Source organism: Palaemon carinicauda, chromosome 12 (assembly GCF_036898095.1).
Source record: "Palaemon carinicauda isolate YSFRI2023 chromosome 12, ASM3689809v2, whole genome shotgun sequence".
Lineage (NCBI taxonomy): Eukaryota > Metazoa > Arthropoda > Malacostraca > Decapoda > Palaemonidae > Palaemon > Palaemon carinicauda.
Window position 1 is genome coordinate 25605947 of NC_090736.1, and position 10000 is coordinate 25615946.

Genomic DNA, 10000 nt, shown 5'->3' on the forward strand with positions numbered 1-10000 from the left:
GTATTTGACATGTATCGAAAACAATTTCTATCATGTTTATAGATAAGAAATAAAAAATTCACTGTTATTGGCAAATCCAGAATATAAGTTGAACTTCATTGTATGACGTCAATTGCCTGATTGTCAGTTTCTAAAGACAACGGAAAGACGTGGGTGTGTTGTGGGCGAGCAGACAGGCAGTCGGTGAGACAAACAGACTGAAATAAACACACTCGGTTGTACAAATAATCTGAAGCAAATTTCATTAACGAAGTCAGTAAGATTGGTTGTGCAAATCGAAGAGACCCCGAGAATAAAAACACACACAAGGAAACATGACCTTATTTAAATTTACTACTGTTCTTCAATTGGGGGAGATGTTCTGTGATAAAAACCATTCCAAAGAGAATTATTATTATTATTATTATTATTATTATTATTATTATTATTATTATTATTATTATTATTATTATCCCAGCTACAACCCTAGTTGGGAAAGCAAGATGCTATAAGCCCAGGGGCTCCAATTGGGAAAAATAGCTCAGTGAGGAGAGGAAATAAGGAAATAAATAAATGAAGAGAACAAATTAACAATAATTCATTGTAAAAAAAAAAGTAACAACGTCAAAACAGATATGTCATATATAAACTATTAATAAAGTAAAAAACAAATATGTCATAAATAAACTATAAAAAACTCTTGTCCGCCTGGTCAACAAAAAAGCATTTGCTCCAACTTTGAACTTTTGAAGTTCTACTGATTCAACTACCCGATTAGGAAGATCATTCCACAGTGAAAGAAAATAAGCTTGAATTGGCCCAAACGCTCGTAATGTTTCCCGCCATTTATTTCATTTTTATATTTAATGAAAGGAAATTCAGGACATAATTAATGCACAGAAACTAGAAGGAAGCAGCAATCTCCTGCAACTTCCTGAACTCTCATGTAATCCTAAAAGCATGAAGAGGAAACATACCGACTGGGACAGAAGAAATTAAAAGCCTTTAAATCTACAATTTATACATATATATATATATATATATATATATATATATATATATATATATATATATATATATATATATATATATATATATATATATATATATATATATATATTTATAAACTGTACTTATGCATAATTTTATATATATATATATATATATATATATATATATATATATATATATATATATATATATATATATATATATATATATATATACATATATGATAAATTTTGCACATTTAGACGTGTTTTTCATATTCAAATAAGCCATATATATTTTTGATACATTAATGTCTGGATTCTCTTAACGACCTAGGGATCAAAGTCCCAGGCGAAATCACACAAAGACAAGAGCTTGTGACCGGCCGGGAATCGAACCCTGGTCGGCAAGCTACAAGCTTGCCGACTAGGGTTCGATTCCAGGCCGGTCACAAGCTCTTGTCATTGTGTGATTTCGCCTGGGGCTTTGATCCCTAGGTCGTTAAGAGAATCCAGACATTAATGTATCAAAAATATTTATGGCTTATTTGAATACACACACACACACACACACACACACACACACACACACACACACATATATATATATATATATATATATATATATATATATATATATATATATATATATATATATATATATATATATATCAAATAGAGGTGTAGAAGCAATGTTTCTAAGTAATAAATCTTTGTTATTCTATATATGTCGATTTTGTATAAGTTGTATCTATGATTTTGTTATACGATAATAATAGTCAATTTAAACATTTGAAATGTAATTGTGTTTTCAAAATAAATGTCTTTCATGCAGATTCTCACAAGGGTATATGTATATGCATCAACTTTTGGTAGAATATCAACAATGGATTTTCACTATAAAAAGCACAACAGATTGTGGTCGACTCTTAACAGTAATATGCCATCTGATAAGCAAAATGTAGTGTATATAACAAGGCACACTTCGTAAAGGATTGATATCTATAATAATTGTGCTTATGATGAGCTGACAATGAATTTAATATTGACATAAATACATTTTCTTTAAACTTGGGGTTTTTACCCTATGGTTGAGTTCCAACTATTTTCTTGCAAAATATTGAGATTTGCTTCATATATTTTAGTAATACCTATTATCTATACATATAATTGCCAAAACTTACAAGTATCACTGTAATTATGACATTTGTTTTAGTAATTCCTTTTAATGACGTAATCCCGTGCTTCTCTTAATATGACCAGAATCAGTATTTCTACCTCTTATCAATGATTATATCCAATTGGAAAAGGTTGGTTGATTGATACTTATGTAGAAACGTGTTTCGGGTATAATTTATATTTAGTTCCTATCAGGAAGGCTATTTTGGCTAATTCCTAACCAAAAATGACGTCATGGAAGATTCCAAACGCAAGGATTAAAGAGCTCTACATACTGTTTACTTTCCTGGCCAATAGATGGCCTTAACAGTAGGCTACTAAATTGCTAATTACCTCCGTCAACACCTTATTATAATATTCATTACTTTAATTCGGTTGCAATTTGGGCAGAAATTTTCTAGAAAACCGACGCTTACGAGCTTGTGGTTCCTTGTTGCCTGAGCCCAACACAATCCTCCTTTGGAAATTGCAAAATTCACAATAAATGTCAGACATATATCCTCAGCGAATAATTGTTAGTTCAATTAAATCTTGGGGTCCGGGGGGGGGGGGGGGTTGTTACTAGATTGTGCCACATGTACTCAAATCGGTGAGACAATCAAGTCATTAAATCGTTATTTAATCACATTTTCAATTATGTTTTCATGAAACCAGATAATAATTAACGTTTCTTTGCATGGCTTGTATTTTTTGGGGGAAATACGTAGAATATCAAGATTGCCACATTCCGAAAGGGATAATAACGCACCCCCTCCAGCTCTAACTCCCTCCCTCAAATTGTAACGAGTTTTACTTTACTGTCGATAGATGGCATCAGAGGTACCTTGTCCCTGCTAATAAAGTCAATTATTATTTTGACAACCACGTGGGTTAAGAAAGAGTACTACGAATGTAGAGGCTAGAAAATTGGTAAGCTGTCGAACTGTCGTTTCCTTATTATAAATGGATATTTTTATGAGAAAATCGTGTGAATTTCCCCACATCATATTGGAAGCAACCTAACTTTATTTATAAAAGTGTTTAAGATTTCCTTTCTTCATTAGAACACATGGATATTAAGTCATGACCCTGTACAAATGACCCAGTTAACAATCCTCAGCATAGTAAATGTTGGTGGGACGGGTTTGAGACAGCGCTGCCAAAAGAAATTTCCTTGGGTGGAGAAAAACATTATTCTTTACAGATTCAAATCATTCATTGTTTTATAGTTTCATGTCAAATGGTATATAGTTAAGGCATAATTTGATGTTAGTATAATTACGCTGATCAACAATGGCAAATCAAATAATGAAAAAGAAAATTGTCATTTTTCGGTATCTTCGCCACCGCCTGACTTTGTTGCGTCATCCACCTGCGAATTTGTTGGTTGATAAGAGCGTTCTCGAGGGTAAATCATTTATAAAATAAACCTTATCATTATTTCCTTTGTTAATATATTCTTGTCAGTAATGTCATTCCTTGGTTCAATATAGGTTAAAAGAAGCCATTAAGTACATTTCCTAAGCGGTTTTCTTTTTACTTTATATTGTACAGTTTTGGGTTTCGACTTTTAACAAGGTCAGTCGGAATCATTATCTTAAAGAATGTCATCGTTGCTTTTGTTATTCAAACTTGAAACAATTTTTTATTTTATGTTGAACAGGCTTACATAATTCTTATTTTATAGTTTGTGTATGAAAGATCAGTTTTATTGTTGTTACTGGCCTTCAAATATTTCATTTCAATTGTAAATTACTTCTCATATAATTTATCTATATTCTTATTTCCTCTCCTCACTGGGTTAATTTACGGTGTTGGAGTCTATGGGCTTATAGCATCCTACTATTCGCTTAGCTAATAATAATAATAATAATAATAATAATAATAATAATAATAATAATAATAATAATAATAATAATAATAATAATACTAGAACCCCTTGTCCGTATGTTTAACAGATAAGGGTGGGTTGTATGCTGAGGAAGCCTTAAGGTATGGTGTGGTGAACTAATGAAACCAGATGTACATTTAGTTCATTGAAAATCTGTTTGAATCAACTAATGACAATAAGCGATGTATGCAAAACTCTTCACTCAAACGAACATCCAAAGATTTACCAGAACTTGTAAAGAGATACTTAACATAAGCATTAGATAGATAAGTATTTCCTTATCATGAGAAAATCAATTTGATTTCCTTAACTCAAAGGGAATTTCACGCCGCTCCTGATGTTGGTTGGGTGAATGATACTTTAACGTGATTGAATGAAACTCGTCTCATTTACTGACTCTTTTAAGGCAACCGACTACGAATGAAGTTTAAGTGGAATTGGAGGCTGTTGATAACTTGTCACGCTGTAAATTACAAAGCCTTATGAAACTTAAATAGGAAACGGCAAGGTCACACTCTGCATACAAACGCCAACACTTGAATGTTTTACCTAAACTAGAGGAATCTTGAGTATATGAGAGAGAGAGAGAGAGAGAGAGAGAGAGAGAGAGAGAGAGAGAGAGAGAGAGAGAGAGAGAGAGAGAGAAAGAGTATAATTGATGAAATAATATGGATCTAGGAGTAGATTTTAGAGTGGTATGAAGAACAACGAAACCAACGGAGCAAATCGATATTAAGAATAATCAATAATGATGTTTTTGTTTAGGTTAATTTTTATCAAACAATTCCTTTAAAATTAAATCACTCGTATACATAGGTATGAATAGAGATCTGAACTATATAATATTTAATCATCCATATCTTAAGCGTTGCTTCAACTAACTATTAATTAACAATCATTTGTCATATAAGTCTCCCAGGCGACCTGATATCCGGTATATCTGGTTCTAAAAATTTACAGTATTTTTTGATTGAATCGTTACTATATCTTCGTCCACATTATAACTGATTCTTATTCGTCTTTTTTCTTTAATATATATATATATATATATATATATATATATATATATATATATATATATATATATATATATATATATATATATATATATATATATATATATATATATATATACTTATTCTAATTTATATACGTATATAAAAAAAATGTGTGTATGAGCGTGTACGCATTCTTCTATATATCAGGGTTAAAAGAATACTTTTTTTAACCCTGCTATATATATATATATATATATATATATATATATATATACATATATATATATATATATATATATATATATATATATATATATATATATAATATCTAGTTGTACAGACGTTTATGTATATTTTTTTCCAAATCAAATTTGTACCCTATCCGTCGGAATTTCAATCTTGCCAAAATATGGCAGAACATTCCATCACTTCCTGACATAGAAACTCATAATTTTTTGTCGCTTTATTGAAATGGACGACAATTTCACGCGTGAAATAGAAATACATTTTCATTATATATTCGGGATGAAAAATCACACACAAAAAGTTTCCACTTCTCATTTTTTCAAACTTTTCGGTACATAAAACAGGATGAAAACATCAGGCCACATACAAATATTTGAGAGCTTTCATCAGTTAGTTTTGAATTCCAAAGGAGACTTTCCTTTAAATTTTTATTCACTTCCATTGTCTGAAGTTCACAGTGTTCATTTTTCTTTAAATTCATCGAATGATAATAATAATAATAATAATAATAATAATAATAATAATAATAATGATAATAATAATAATAATAATAATAATAATAATAATAATAATAATAATAATAATAATAGTTATATCATCAGTTGATTACATTATTACACTCATAAATTTCATTGTGTTGCAGATGTTTTTATAAAGTAATACCTATAAAAGCAGAAATATTAATCTTAAGGAGACTATGAATAATGACCGTCTTCCGATGCTGCCAATATAACAACTCTTATAAACAGATATGTTGAATTCATCTGCATTAGGCCTTCACAGAGCCCATTCCTCTCCCACCACTTAAGAATAGAATGAAAACAACATTCATATACAAAATATTCGCTGAAACCAAATGGATTTTCCTTGACACATATTCGACACATCGACTAAATGTCATTGAAATCGTGAAAAATGTTTTTGACATCTCGGGGACAGAGAGTCATAAAACAAACAAACCAACTAACTGGTAGACAGATATTTATCCAGGGTGACTTGAGAGGTTTAATATCCTCCTTCTGATTTTGATTGTCGAGGTAAGAAAAGAGAGAGCACGTAAATAGTATTGCTTAATAAACAATCAAATAGATGAATAAATGAATAACGCTTGAATATGAATGCTTTAGGAGAACAACCAATGAGTTATTTTCATTTCCCCTGAAAGTTAAAATCGAGAAAGGATATAAAGTACAGTAAAAGTGTAAATGGTTATTATTTATTCCCAGCTTGTTTTAATCCGGTATTCTTTACAAAGTGAATATCTACTGACCTTTGCAGGATGAATTCAGATATGCGTCCAGCTCTCATGTCTCCACAATCATAGGGAAATAACTATTGAAATAGTATTCAGAGAGAGCATACAACAGGACAAATCCATTTATAGAAGCATGTCAAGAATAAACAGCTTTTCTTTGATCCGTATCTATACTTATAGACAAATTTTCATTGAATCCTGTTGATAAGTTTTTGAAGTAACTACTGAACAGAAGAGCAAAACAAAATACAAACCAAACAACTGATAGACAGACATTAGTGGAAGCGAATCACTCTAACTTTGTTGTTGGATGTAAAATAAAAGTTGTAAATAAATAAGTAAATTAATCAATGTATAAGCCCAATGAAGAATCAGACAACTTCCATCTGAACCTGAATGCTTAAATAGACACAGTACTAAATTATTTCCCTTCTGTAAATTACATCCGAGCAAAGCTAGATAAATGAAAGCGCTGTTTCTTTTAGTTGGCCTTGAATCCTTTTGCTTTGCAGAGGAAATATTTACCAAATCCTCGAGCTTTCCATTATGCATTTTTGGATATCAAACATGGATAAAATAAAAAGCTAAAAGATAATTAAAACACAAAGTAGTTCCCGTAGTTTTCCTTTTGCCACTTTTTGTGTGAAATCTTATTCTCTGCATAAATTATGTTTACGACTTTCCTCTGAAGAAGTTCTTCGTTCACGCGATGTTCCTTTTGATTTTTGCTTTTTTTTTTTTGCTTTAAAAAAAAAAAAAAACTTGAATGAGAACTCCACTCAAATGTTATGGTATTTATGGGTATTTAAAGGGATTTTTTCCGGCAAGTTATGAGCATTGATCCATGAAAAATGTTGACAGTTTTCGTGTATTATTTGGTATCTTGGTTTCGTGATTGAAAACAAGATTTCGCTAACTGCCAAGTTGGTTTTTGATAACTTACAATGTTACAATGAAAGTGAATTGTTAAGTCGATGCTGAGGAATGTTGCGGGGGAGTTCCAGTACCTCTTCATAAGAACCAATCTCAAAGGTTAATGAAATAAAAGAATGAAAATAAAATGTTCATTAATTACATATCACATAATTCCATCAGTGGACCTCATTTCCAGGTCTGCTAAAATATGTCTATCCTCAATGTATTTACTCCATAAAAGGAAATGGTGAGAAATTATTTCTGTTCTAAGTTCATATTTCATGGATAATGATTATGTCTCGAAACTTCAGGGCGAAATAGAATTTCCCAAGTTGCAAATGATGTAAGGTAATTTTTTTTTTTCATAGAGGATTTAAATCTGTTCCAGTATCCTAGCCGAGTCTTGGTTTTGCGAGAAAAGGAAATACATCATTTCCTTTCTATAGAGTCAAAAAAAAAAAAAAAAAAAAAAAAAAAAAAAAAAAAAAAAAAAATGATACTTTTGTAAGATCTGAGAAATTTGTCACAAAACTTCATAAATACCTCAGAAGATTATTTCGTGGACACCTCGTAAACTTCCTTGTCCTTTGTCCTTTCCGCCGCTTATGTAAAAATTTGGCGTCGACGTGTTTTGGTCCGAAGTTTGAGGGTCTCCTTGCCTGTAAGACCCCGGATAAACCTCATAACCTTGGCCTAATTCCCACAAGAAGCACAATTTTATTCATTCTTATTCAATTGAAGTTTCTCTCTCTCTCTCTCTCTCTCTCTCTCTCTCTCTCTCTCTCTCCTCTCTCTCTCTCTCTCTCTCTCTCTCTCACTGAAGTCATGTTTGGTGTAATCATTCTCCATCTGTTACATCTCTCATATTTGATGTCATACTCTGCTGCTATTACTACGCCAGCAATTGTTCCCTTTGCAAGAAATTCTATAATGAGCATTTATCTGTAAAGTTCAGCTGGAAAAAGATTTCACGCTGAGACTGAGGGCAAATAATCTCTTTTCTAAACTATGAAATTGAAGCTTTATATTCACTTGTTCCTTCTCTTAAATCATATGAAAAACGCACAAAAAATAGATGATCGTTCTGCAAAACCTTTCTGGGTTTGCGACAATAAAGGTCTTTGACAATTATTCGCTTCTCTGCCACCAATAACGAGACGTGGACAGTTCCAGTGAATCATTAATAAAGCCTCGGGCTGAAACAGGATGACATTGTCAGAGAGAGAGAGAGAGAGAGAGAGAGAGAGAGAGAGAGAGAGAGAGAGAGAGAGAGAGAGAGAGAGAGAGAGAGAGAGAGAGAGACTATGAATTAAAAATAAAATTTTCAATAAAATTGTGAAAATCTATTGCACTGATTTCTTGGATTTTTCAGAAAGGATATTGTTGATAATTTTTATAAAATTTATCATTCTCTCTCTCTCTCTCTCTCTCTCTCTCTCTCTCTCTCTCTCTCTCTCTCTCTCTCTCTCTCTCTCTCTCTCTCTCTCTCTCTCTCTCTCTTTACAGCATAATAATTTCCCGTTACATGGCATTTAGCCAAAGGCATTTGTAACGAAGGGATTTCTCGGATTGCAATTAATTTTGGACGGATTCATTGAAACCGAATTTGCACATTGCGATGATGGCTAGTGTCTTAAAAAATAAATAAATCTTATTCTTTGCAAGGTTTGATATGTAATTTGAAACATAATGGATGACATACACTTCTAAAAACTTTGTTTATAAGTAATTTGACCATTATTTTATAGATTATTGTACATTTGCCTTTCGTTTGTATAGGTATTTGCTAAGTCTAAATTTATTAGAGGTTGTCACGATCTTTTTATTTGTAGTTGAAAGAAACCTCTTTTATAAAAAAAAAAAAAAAAAAAAAGATATTATTCTTGCTATTTTACGAGTTTTTCGTTAGGCCTCTTTCGTGTAAAGATAATTACTACCTCTGCTAGTTATGATATATTTGTTAAAACTTCACCAACAAATACAATGACAGAAAATAACAAGTACAATTACAACCCCAATGAATAATAATAATCGCACAGAGCTCAAAATCCACATCACATTCAGATATCCGAATCCTTTTAAACCACCTGCTTATCACCACAACAATCACTGTTGTTGAGTCGAGAATACAAGCTGATGGCAGCACCAACAGCAGCACCCTATTGGGAACTCATTGGCGCCCGGAAGCACCTCAACCCACATGGATTTGCTGGAACTGAAGCAGCTATTCCAGATAACGGCCTCTAGCTAAACCTGGGTTTCCAGCTGTGAGTCTCGTTCCAGATTGGAGGTTCGGATCTTTGCTTTCTCTCTCTCTCTCTCTCTCTCTCTCTCTCTCTCTCTCTCTCTCTCTCTCTCTCTCTCTCTCTCTCTCTCTCTACTTTTGACAGGAGAGAAGGATGGTGTTCTTTGCCCGGACGATAATGGAATGTAAAAATTGACGGTGTCTGGATTGAGGATGAAAATTGGATTACCTTTACATCTCTGTATTTGTAGCAATATCATAAGGTTGTAGGACATATAGGAAACGTCCCTGCCTGGCGATCGTCAGACCGAGGTTCGAGTCCCG